This window comes from Oncorhynchus nerka, linkage group LG12 (genome assembly GCF_034236695.1).
Source record: "Oncorhynchus nerka isolate Pitt River linkage group LG12, Oner_Uvic_2.0, whole genome shotgun sequence".
In the NCBI taxonomy this organism is placed as follows: Eukaryota; Metazoa; Chordata; class Actinopteri; order Salmoniformes; family Salmonidae; genus Oncorhynchus; species Oncorhynchus nerka.
The window spans coordinates 30,409,096-30,421,699 of record NC_088407.1 but is presented as its reverse complement, the minus strand read 5'-3'; the positions used below and the strand labels follow the sequence as shown (position 1 = coordinate 30,421,699).

The window sequence follows — 12,604 nt, the reverse complement described above, 5'->3', positions numbered from 1 at the left end:
GAATAAGAACAAGTCTTTGATATTAATTACTAGTCTGCAAATAGGAATTCGGTATCATTGAACGCGAAGAACGACAACCGCCGAAACATCCATTCTATAACAAACGAATGAATGTCACTCTGAACTATCCCCTAAGAGAGAGAGAGAGAGCGAAACTCTCCAACAGAAACAAACTTTTCAACAGCGATCAAGACGACACAATGAGCGTAAATATATATATTGATTGCAATTGTTCCCGAATGAGTGAGCGTTCATGTGCAAAGGATTAGCATTTCAATTGTTATAATTATCAACTTTGTCGTGTCTCATCTCAGTTGACCCCCACTTCCCCTTTTGTCTAACAAGCCGCAATGCTGGTTTAGCCCACTGGGGCACATTCCCCTATCATTTCTTGTAACCACATTTACCTTGTTTGTTTATACATTACTTAGTTAGTAATAAATAAATGATTTAAGACAAATTATGTATGGATGACTCATAGTGAAGACTGGGTTCGTGCAATTTACAACGTTTGGAATGAGACTAACGTGAGGTAAAGTAAACAATTCATTAATCAGAAGACTATGGATCAGATATGAAAATATCTGAAAGGTTACATTAGGAAATTATAACCTTGTAGTCTGAATATTTTTCCTTGGTGCCCTGACTTCCTAGTTAATTACAGTTACATTATTAAACAGTTGATCGCGTAATACTAATTACAGAGAATCTTCGATAAAAACTTTGTCTTCAATTTAATGATAGTAAAGACATGACACTGGTCATGGCTCACATCAACACCATTATGCCAGAAACCCTAGACCCACTCCAATTTGCATACCGCACCAACGGATCCACAGATGAGACAATCTCTATTGTACTCCACACTGCCCTTTCACACCTGGACAAAAGGAACACCAATGCTCTTCATTGACTAATATCTCAGCGTTCAACACCATAGTGCCCTCGAAGCTCATCACTAAGCTAAGCACCCTGGGACTAAACACTTCCCTCTGCAACAGTATCCTAGACTTCCTGACGGGCCGCCCCCAGGTTGTAAGGGTGGGTAACAACACATCCACCATTCTGATCCTCAACACAGGGGCCTCTCAGGTGCGTGCTCACTCCCCTCCTGTACTCCTTGTTCACTCATGACTGCACAGCCAGGCACGACTCCAACACCATCATTAAGTTTGCTGATGTCACAACAGTGGTAGGCCTGATCAACGATGGGACTGACCACCTCCCTGTAAGCTGAGACCTGACAGTGTGGTGCAAGGACACCCTCTCCCTCAACGTGATCAAGACAAAGGAGATAATTGTGGACTACAAGTAAAGGAGGACCGAGCACGCCCCCATTCTCATCGACGGGGCTGTAGTGGAGCAGGTTGAGAGCTTCAAGTTCCTTGGCGTCCACATCACCAACAAACTATCATGGTCCAAGCACACCAAGACAGTCGTGAGGGCACGACAAAACCTATTCCCCCTCAGGAGACTGAACAGAATTATCATGGGTACTCAGATCCTCAAAAGGTTCTCCAGCTGCACCATCGAGCGCATCCTGACTGGTTGCATCACCACCTGGTATGGCAACTGCTCGGCCTCCAACCGTAATGCGCTACAGAGGCTAGTGTGTACGGCCCAGTACATCACCGGGGCCAAGCTTCCTGCCATCCAGGACCTCTATACCAGGCCCTATCTGAGGAAGGCCCTCAGAATTGTCAGACTCCAGCCACGATAGTCATAGTTTTCTCTCTGCTACCGCACGGCAAGCGGTACTGGAGCCCCAAGTCTAGGTCCAAGAGGCTTCTTAACAGCTTCTACCCCCATGCCATAAGACTCCTGAACAGCTAATCAAATGGCTACCCAGACTATTTGCATGCCCCCCTCCTCTACGCTGCTTCCGCTCTCTGCTATTATCTATGCATAGTCACTTTAACTCTACCTACATGTACATATTACCTATGTACCGGTACCCCCTGTATATAGCCCTGCGTTTGTTATTTACTGCTGCTCTTTAATTATTTTATCTCATTTAAAAAATATATATATTTTCGTAACTGCAATGTTGGTTAAGGGCTTGTAAGTAGGCATTTCACTAAGGTCTACACCTGTTGTATTCGGCGCATGTGACAGAATTTGATATGAATCCATTGTTCTTCAATACCTTGATGTGTGACATTTAGTGTGCTCTCTGTTAGACAGGTGAACTGGATGTGATCGCTTCAGAGCTGGGCATTGTGGGCCATGTGTGGGTGGGGGGTGGGGGGGGGGGTTCTGAATCTCTACTGAGGAGTCGTGACCCTATATGGGAGGAACATGACCAGCTGAAGTGGCCGGTCTGGCCCTGTCCATGTCCTCAGTCCGCCCATAATCCTGCCCACTTCTGCACCCAAATAACCCTGCTTTGGGTAGAAGTTATCCTAACCTTAGAGACACTCGGCTATTTTTGAAATTTCGTGTTGAAAAACAATATCCCAAGTATAAATAGAGTAATATACACGATTGCAGAAGCAATGGAGGACAAAAGAGAAAGGCCCACCTCCCCACTTGTGCCATGTCATACGTGGACCACCTATTGATGTGCCTTTTTTTGTTAAATAAATCAGGTTATAAATTAGGGGAAGAGGAGACTGGAGTGCCATTTTTAATCATTAGATGGCAAGCGATACTGACCCTAGTGTCGTGGGACAACGTCTTGCTGCGCCTACTATCCCACAATGTACACACCTATGATGTGTGCAATAACCCACATTATGGGGTCTTTCTTGTAAACCCTTCACCCCTTTCAGAAATCAAACATACATATTTGTTAAACATTTGTTAATGTGTCTCTGAAGAAAAATATCTCTTCTGTTACATATCTGAAATGGACAGCTGGATAGCATATCCATTCCCAGAAAACACTATTTGGTACAACAGCAGTAATGGTGTGCAAGGCTGACATCCAGTGGTAGTACAGTGAAACTGAACTATTTCTTCAGACTAAGAACACAACGAGATCCCAGTACACTAAGCACAGGATGACATGTTCTAGTTGATTGGCATAGTTTCCTTGTCTCATTTCGTCCATCACCACTGACACATGAAAGGACTGGATAGGTTTCTGCCATGCAGCTTTCACCTCTTATTCCCTTTCAGATTAGTGGTCATGGAAGAAATATTATTAAAGGTTTTACGTGGGAAAGGCGCTAGAGAAACGTCTCCAGTCTTATGTACTGACAGTTTGTTATGATCTCATCCATTTGCAAACAGTTGGCCTAATGAGATTTGCTGAAATTCAGCAAAAAAAGGAAAGTCCTCTCACTGTGAACTGTGTTTTATTTTTAACATGCATAAATGTTTGTATGAACATAAGCTTTAACAACTGAGATATAAACTGAACAAGTTCCTCAGATGTGTCCCTGAACAAAGGGTGGGGGGTCAAAATCAAAAGTAACAGTCAGTATCTGGTGTGGCCACCAGCTGCATTAAGTACTGCAGTGCATCTCCTCCTCATGGACTGCACTAGATTTGCCAGTCCTTGCTGTGAGATGTTACCCCACTCTTCCACCAAGGGGCCTGCAGGTTCCCGGATATTTCTGGGAGGAATGGCCCTAGCCCTCACCCTCCGATCCAACCGGTCCCAGACGTGCTCAATGGGATTGAGATCCGGGCTCTTCGCTGACCATGACAGAACACTGACATTCCGGTCTTGCAGGAAATCATGCACAGAACGAGCAGTATGGCTGGAGGCATTGTCATGCTGGAGGGTCATGTCAGGATGAGCCTGCAGGATGGGAACCTGAGGGAGGAGGATGTCTTCCCTGTAACGCACACTGTTGAGATTGTCTGCAATGACAACAAGCTCAGTCCGATGATGCTGTGACGCACCGCCCCAGACCATGACGGACCCTCCACCTCCAAATCGATCCCGCTCCAGAGTACAGGCCTCGGTGTAACACTCATTCCTTCGACGATAAATGCGAATCTGACCATCCCCCCCCCCGTTGAGACAAAATCACGACTCGTCAGTGTCTTGTCCAGGGGTGGTGGGTTTATGCCCATAGGCAACGTTGTTGCTGGTGATGTCTGGTGAGGACCTAGCTTACAACAGGCCAGGGATTGTGTGTTCCTTGTCTAACTCGGGCAGTTGTTGCCATCCTTGTACCTGTCCCACAGGTGCATGTTCATTAATTGTTTATGGTTCATTGAACAAGCGTGGGAAACAGTGTTTAAACGCTTTACAATAAAGATATGTGAAGTTATTTAGATTTTTACGAATTATTTATCAAAGACAGTCCTGAAAAAGGGAAGTTTCTTTTTTTTGCTGAGTGCAAATGAGAAACAGATCAATTCTGGATCTGACCATTGACCTATTACACCAGGTTTATTCCTTTTAAGGTTGTATTAAAGAAAAGCCATTGATCGATCACCTAATTTAGCAGTAATCTGACTGATGTTACCAATCTAGGTCTCTGAGCTATTCTAGGGGAATATCTATCTAAAGACCAAATCAGAGAGATAGGTAGGAGTAAGCCCATGTAATGCTTTGTAGGTTAGCAGTAAAACCTTGAAATCAGCCATTGCCTTAACAGGAAGCCAGTGTAGGGAGGCTAGCACTGGAATAATATGTTCAAATCTGTTGGCTCTAGTCAGGATTCTAGCAGGTTGGACTGGTGCGCTTCACTAGATAGATGGCATCATGAGGGAGGAAAATCGTAGATATATTGAAGCAAAATCTCAAGACATCAGTCAGGAAGTTAATGCTTGGTCGCAAATGGGTCTTCCAAATGAACAATGACCCCAAGCAAAGTTGTGGAAAAATGGCTTAAGGACAATACATTCAAGGTATTGGGAGTGTACATCACGAAGCCCTGACCTCAATCCGAAAGAAAATTTGTGGGTATAACTGAAAAGGCGTGGGCGAGCAAGGAGTCCTACAAACCTGACTCAGTTACACCAGCTCTGTGTCAGGAGAGAAGGGCCAAAATTCACCAAACTTATTGTGGGAGGCTACCCGAAACATTTGACCCAATTTAAACTATTTTAAAGGCAGTGCTACCAAATACTAATTGAGATTATGTAAACTTCTGACCCACTGGGAATGTGATGAAAGAAATAATTCTCTCTACTATTATTCTGACATATCACATTCTTAAAATAAAGTGATCCTAACTGACCTAAGACAGAATTTTTACTGGGATTAAATGTCAGGAATTGTGAAACTGCGTTTAAATGTATGTAAACTTCCGACTTCAACTGTAGGTAGCCCTCCTGTCAGGTAGCTCGCTACACTTACCCATAGCTGGCTTGCTAGTTTTATAGTTTGGTAATTTATAAAAAAAAAATATGTTTATGAATCTATCAATGTTTTATAGGCTCCTCATTACGAGACTAAGCCCATTTGCCAACTATAAAATCAGTATATATAATATGTATTTATGTTTTTCCAGGCTAGCTTGATACTTTTTTCTGACATGCTGAAAATGCAGCCTTGTGATTATATTTGACACATCACAGCCACCAGAGTTTGACATGCGACTACAGTTTGCATTGAATTGTGGGTCATATCAACCCCGCAAGTGACCATACTTGTTCACTCGCTCCCTCGTGCTAAATTGGGAGCGAGGAGGCAACGTTAGTGAATTGGACCTCCACTTAAGATGCCAATCAAACTGCATCTGTTTTCAATGGGGTTTTCAAAGCGGATAGCACAAGGGCTGAGGGGGTAAAAATTATGTGTTTGGACTGCAGCCACTGTATGTTGGCTACATGAAGTAAAGAACATTTTAATGTAGCCAACGATTATAGGGTCCCATAGGAAACACTGAACAACACTTTGGTTCCTACCCTGTCAAAACGCATTTTCATTCATTGTCATGTCACACTGTATTCAAAGTGCCCACCATTATATTCTAACTATAGAATTCAAATAATCATTTTTTTTCCCATGATTCCAACAGTTCACTCAAGTGTTTTGATCTACATCCAAGTCAAATCGCAATTAACAGAATTTGGTAAAGGCCTAGATATCGTGCAGCCCTACGTGGCAGTGTGGATTAAAAGAAAATGAGTGCAGGAAATGTGGAAATTGAGAAATGTAGTTTGTTTTATACTGTTCAAATAATCAGAATGGAGAAAGACCCATTTTGAAATAACTTAATATGTTGTCAAGCATTACACCTTATGCAAGTTTAGAACATAAAATACCGTCATACTGTCACTTTAAAAAAAATATCGGAATACTGGTATTTTGACAGGATTGACCAGCCCTACGTTACACTCCTGCCAAATAGCATTCTGCCTGAAATACAATACCTAATGGGTTTTCGCTAAGCTCAGCACTGTTGATTGCAAAATCTGTGAAAACAATTTTTAAGATTGATATTTACAACAGATAGCCTAGCATATGGTGGGGCCAAACAGTGCTGTCACACGCTGCATTCATTCATTCCTGATGTACATTTTGTCGCTGTTGGTGTAAAGTCTCACCCCAAATAGCCTCTTGCTAGTGAGCTGAGAAAAGAGAACCCCTGAGAAAAATAGTGACCTCTAGTATGTAGGATACAGTACTTTTGTGTTGTGCTCCTTTGCAACAATGTCCGTGAAGGGCTGAGTGTCAGAGGCCAGAATCCCAGGTGGCTTCTTCAGTGTGCATCTCTACAGTGTCTTTGGAACACGCTGACTGGTAAAGAGCCACTTGTTTAGGCACTGCATGCCTAAATAATAATTTATGGAAACATTCCAATCCATCAGAGCACGGCACATCGCCTGAGAAAAGATGGGTTTAAGGTTCCTTTGTGCGCGCGTGTGTGTCGTGACTCGTGTGTTTATAAAGTGGCATGCTACTCAGGCCGTTAATGTCAGGTGAAAAGGCTGCTATGGGGGAGTCGGAGAACAAGCAAACATGGACTGCGCCGCTCTCACTATTCATTACAATTATGCGATGTTGGCTCTTCCCTAGTTCCTCTTCCCTAGTTCCCTAGTCCCTAGCTCTTCCCTAGTTCCCTAAATCCCATTTTTTTTTAAGTGCTGAAGTTTCATTTGGGAAAAAAATTACAATCTGTCTATGATTATTACTGTAGTGTGAAAATTCTTGATTGGTATATTCAATGATTGTCCTTTTTTCCCTTTAAGTTGTATTCTTTACAGATACATAGTCTAAGAATCGTGTCACCCCACAAACCAGTTTAGAGGTTGTTCTTACAATAACATGCGTAGCCACTTGAATATATACAGCACTAATCCTTTATTTACATTTGACAAACATGCCCTTATTTTGGTCTTAACAAGGTGGCTGTAACTAACAAATGCAGAGATAAAAATCGAAAAGATGATGCACATAATGGAGTGCGGTTTTTCGTGTTAGTCATGTTAAGTAGCAATTTAATCTTACTCATTTGCTAATAGTCATCATGAAAATACATAGGAAAACTAAACAAAATAGACATCTTGATTAAGGCGATGTCCGAGCTTATAGTTTCATGGAACATACAGAAGGTAACGTCCTACTGCAGACATAATCATTCCAGCGTTTTTCTTCTCCATAGTTTATATGCATACAGTTCTCATTTCCCATGGCGTTATCAGGCTGTACATTGCTCCAGTCGCGGTAGTAGAACCTGGACCCATCACTCCACAACCAAAGGCGCTCCTGGGTAGCGTCCTGTCCGCCGATCCAGACTCTTGGGAAGTCGTGTGTCTGTCTGCGGATCATCTCCTGAATGAAGTGGTTCTCTTCTGTGCTGTGGATGGATGCCAGGTTGGCCCCCTGAAACACGCAGTACTGCTCCGACTCGGCCCATGTCCGTTCGGTGCGGATGTATGTGAAACAGCGGTGCCAATGTTTGACCCAGCCTATGGAGCATACGCTAGTGCTTTCTGTCTTCACCTGCTCATCCTCCAGAGACATGGACTGCTCTACACCAAGCTCCTCTGATGGAGAGAGAGAGAGACCCTGTCCGGCGTCTGTTTCCTCAAACACCTCGAGAGGTGGGTTCTGTTCAAAGTAATTTCCCTCGACACCCATGTCCCCCATAGGAGGAACATGTTCGGCGTCAATCTTCTGTAAGATTTCAAAAGTAGGGAGCTCTGGGTTTGCCTCTAGTGAACGCTCAAGAGGAAAAAGTTGGGCCTCCATTAAGGGCGTTGTGTTGCTGAGCTCCAAGACGGCACAGACAAGTAGGAGGATGGTCAACTTCGCCATGGCGCTAGTCTCCTATTAGAGGGTTCTGTTCATCTGGAGAAAGAGATGCACCTTTAATACAGTACAGGCCACAAAGTGAATTCCTAACAATGGTTAACTAGTGTTGCTGATGTAAGAATTTTTACGAGTGATTCCTGATCAAAGTACAAAAAACAGGCAAATATCTGTTTCCTTATTGAGAAATGCCACCACGTGAGTGCAGGGATTTATTGTAAACAAGAAACGTGCCGAGTTAGTCTTTTATGGGTCATCTCTCTTTCCTTGTCATGGCATGTTTCTTGATACCATCCATGTTTTTTAGTTTTTTTTACAAAGTTCTAGGCAGTCGACTGCATTATGAATTCACACACATCAGTTTTATGTTTCATAGCCGTTGTTTTTAACCTGACCTCGACATTGGCTTCCTTGTTCTGGGCTTTGTTGTCTTAGGATTTTCCCCATGGTATATCATATTACTTGATATGGTCAAGAGGTCATAGTATCAAATTTCTTGTGCTTGTGAGTGGTAGTGTATGAGTAAAAGCCGAACAATTCATGATGCTCAAGAAGTGAAGTGTTCTGTTTTAAAATGGCACTTTTATTGGCAAATTAATGACTTTTGTTGTAAAAAAGACAGGGCCAGCTCAGTTGGTGTACTAAATCCAATGCCTGGCGGGCTCAAAACCTCTTTACATTAAATGCCGCATGGGATTTTATTAAGGAGGCAATTTGCTATGCCCCTTTTGCTATTTTTAGCTGCTATTTTTGATGGAGGACCAGATTATAGCCCTGGTGTGTGTGATATGCAGTGTGCTTCTGCTGTCTGGCCCTGCTGTGGTTACCCAATGACTTGTTGTCATGAAACCACAGGGCTTCTGACCACAATGACATTGTGGTACTAGGCAAGTTTGCACGTACACACTCACTACAGGCATTTCTAGATAAAGGATTATTAAAGCCAAGCATTTGTTGATCAAACATACATTGCATCAGTTCTGTTGTGCACACTTGTTGGGACAGTAAGTGAGACGATTAGAATGATAATCTGGAGTGGAGTTCACCTCCACATTCAGGGGATGCACATGGTATTCCAAACTACTGGAAGCTATCTAGGAAAGTAGGAGAGGGTCAGGAAATTCTAAGTATACGACTGTCCTCTTCTTGGAGACAACTCTGGTAACTTTCTATGAACCACATATGAATAGTGTATTATCAATGTACTTATAGTCCATTCTATCACCCATCATGGTTTAAAATGGATCTATTGTTGTCATGAAACCACTATGTAATGGCCTGAATAAAAGTTTATGTGCCATGTGCGCCGAATACAACAGTTTATTATTTTACAAGGGAAGTCAGTTAAGGCTGTTGCGAATTTTCGCAGCTTTTTGTTAAAAATCGCGCAACATTTCAGCGCCCTGCTATTCATGCCAGGAATATAGTATATGCATATGATTAGTATGTGTGGATAGAAAACACTCAGACGTTTCTAAAACTGTTTAAATCACGGCTGTGGCTTTAACAGAACGTGCGTTTCATCGAAAAGTGCAGGGAAATCTGTTCACTGAAAATGGAAAAATATATCCTTCCGCGACTTCAAGGAATTGTTCAAAGTGAACCGAATTAAATAGAGCCGAGTTTACAGTGCCTACAGCTTCCACAGGATGTCTAGAGTCATGTCATTTGATTCAGCTTTGATTCTTGGTCGAGCCGAATCAAGGGAACTCATTCCCTCCTGTCTCCGACCGGATGTTTGGTCGACCTCTCTTCAGACATGTTTTTCTACACGGACAGCTAAAGATTTTACATCGCCTCCTGATGAATTTTATCGCTTATTAGCGTGTACTAATACCTAAAGTTGCATTACAAAAGTATTTCGAAGTGTTTTGTGAAAGTTTATCGTCGACTTTTTGAATTTTAAAAAATGACGTTACGTTATGAAACGCTATTTTTTTCCCGTTTATCACACAGTATTCTTAGATCGATATCTAGGCTATAATTTAATAATCGATTTAATCGATTTAATCGAAAAAAGACCCTAAATGATGTTTATGGGACATCTAGGAGTGCCAAGAAAGAAGCCTGTCAAAGGTAATGAATGTTTTATATTTTATTTCAGCGTTTTGGTTTGCGACGGCTAACGCAAAATCTGTCGTGTTAGGTGACGTTGCAGTATTTTGAGGGTGCATGGTATCAGATAATAGCTTCTCATGCTTTCGCCGAAAAGCATTTTACAAATCTGACTTGGTGGATAGATTCACAACGAGTGTAGCTTTAATTCAGTACCTTGTATGTGTGTATTAATGAAAGTTTGAGTTTTTATCAAAAACTATACGTGGCGCACTTGAAATTTCCGCTGATTTGATCCCCACAGCGGGAGCACTTCCCTAACAAGTTTTAAGAATAAATTCTTATTTTCAATTACGGCCTAGGAACAGGGGCAGAACGACAGATTTGTACCTTGTCAGCTCGGGGATTCGATCTTGCAGACGACACAACAGTAGGCCTGATCAACCTTTCGGTTGCTAGTCCAACGCACTAACCACTAGGCTACTCTGCCACCCAGTGAAATGCTTACTTACAGGCTCTAACCAAGAGTGCAAAAAGGGTTTTAGGTGAGCAATAGGAAAGTAAAGACCTAAAAACAACAGTATAAAGACAGTGACAAATAACAGTATCGAGGCTATATATGGTAGCAAGGCTATAAAAGTAGTCAGACTGGTTGAGGTAGTATGCACATGTAGATATGGTTAAAGTGACTATGATGGACAGAGAGTAGCAGTAGCGTAAAAGAGGGGCTGGGGGGGCACACAATGCAAATAGTCCGGGTAACCATTTGATTAACCGTTGAAGCCTTTTTGTCTTTGACAATTTTTAGGGCCTTCCTCAGAGGCCTTCCTTTTAGGGCCTTCCTCAGAGGTCCTGGATGGCAGGCAGCTTAGCCCCAGTGATGTACTGGGCCATACGCACCACCCTCTGTAGTGCCTTGTGGTCAGAGGCCGAGCAATTGCCGTACCAGGCAGTGATGCAACCATGCTCTCGATGTTGCAGCTGTAGAAACTTTTGCGGATCTGAGGACCCATTCCAAATCTTTTTAGTTTCCTTTGGGGGAATAGACTTTGTCGTGCCCTCTTCACGACCGTCTTGGTGTGTTTGGACCATGATAGTTTGTTGATGTGGACACCAAGGAACTTGAAGCTCTCAACCTGCTCCACTACAGTCCCTTCGATGAGAATGGGGGCGTGCTCGGTCTTCCTTTTCCTGTAGTCCACAATCATCTCCTTTGTCTTGGTTATGTTGAGGGATAGGTTGTTATTCTGGCACCACCCGGAAGTCCAGGATCCAGTTGCAGAGGAAGGTGTTTAGTACCAGAATCCTTAGCTTAGTGATGAGCTTTGAGGATACTATGGTGTTGAACGTTGAGCTGTAGTCAATTAATATCATTCTCACAAGTGTTCCTTTTTGTCCATGTGGGAAAGGGCAGTGTGGAGTGCAATAGAGATTGCATCATCTGTGGATCTGTTGGGGCGGTATGCAAATTAGGTGGATCTAGGGTTTCTGGGATAATGGTGTTGATGTGAGGCATTACCAGCCTTTCAAAGCACTTCATGGCTATGGACGTGAGTGCTACGGGTCTGTAGTCATTTAGGCAGGTTGCCTTTGTTCTTGGGCACAGTGAATATGGTGGTCTGCTTGAAACATGTTGGTATTACTATCAGGGACAGGTTGAAAATGTCAGGGTAGACACTTTCCAGTTGGTCAGTACATGCTTGGAGTACACGTCCTGGTAATCCGTCTGGCCAGGCGGCCTTGTGTATGTTGACCTGTTTAAAGATTACTCACGTCGGCTACGGCGAGCGTGATCACAGTTGTCCGGAACAGCTGATGCTCTCATGCATGCCTCAGTGCAGCTTGCATAGAAGTGATTTAGCACGTCTGGTAGGCCTGTGTCACTGGGCAGCTCGCTGCTGTGCATTCCTTTGTAGTCTAATAGTTTGCAAGCCCTGCTACATCCAACGAGTGTCGGAGCTGGTGTAGCACGATTCAATCTTATCCCTGTTTTGACGCTTTTTCTTTTTGATGGTTCGTCGCAGGGCATAGCAAGATTTCTTGTAAGCTTCCGGGTTAGTCCTGCACTTTGAAAGCGTCAGCTCTACCCTTTAGCTCAGTGCGAATGTTGCCTGTAATCCATGGCTTCTGGTTGGTGTAAGTACGTACAGTCACTGTGGGGACGACGTCCTCGATGCACTTATTGATAAAGCCAGTGACTAATGTGGTGAACCCATCAATGCCATCGCAAAACAGTCCTGTAGTTTAGCATCTGCTTCATCTGACTACTTTTTTTTATAGACAGAGTCACTTATTTTTTGCCTGTAAGCAGAAATCACAATGATATAGTTGTGGTCGGATTTACCAAATGGAGGGCGAGGCAGAGCTTTGTACGCGTCTCTGTGTGTG

General features: G+C 43.1%; 1 pseudogene; it reads right to left on the bottom strand.

Moving 5' to 3' along the window:
* Positions 1-7,192: 7,192 nt before the first annotated feature.
* LOC115138086 (ladderlectin-like) lies at positions 7,193-8,107 on the bottom strand (annotated as a pseudogene).
* Positions 8,108-12,604: the final 4,497 nt, after the last annotated feature.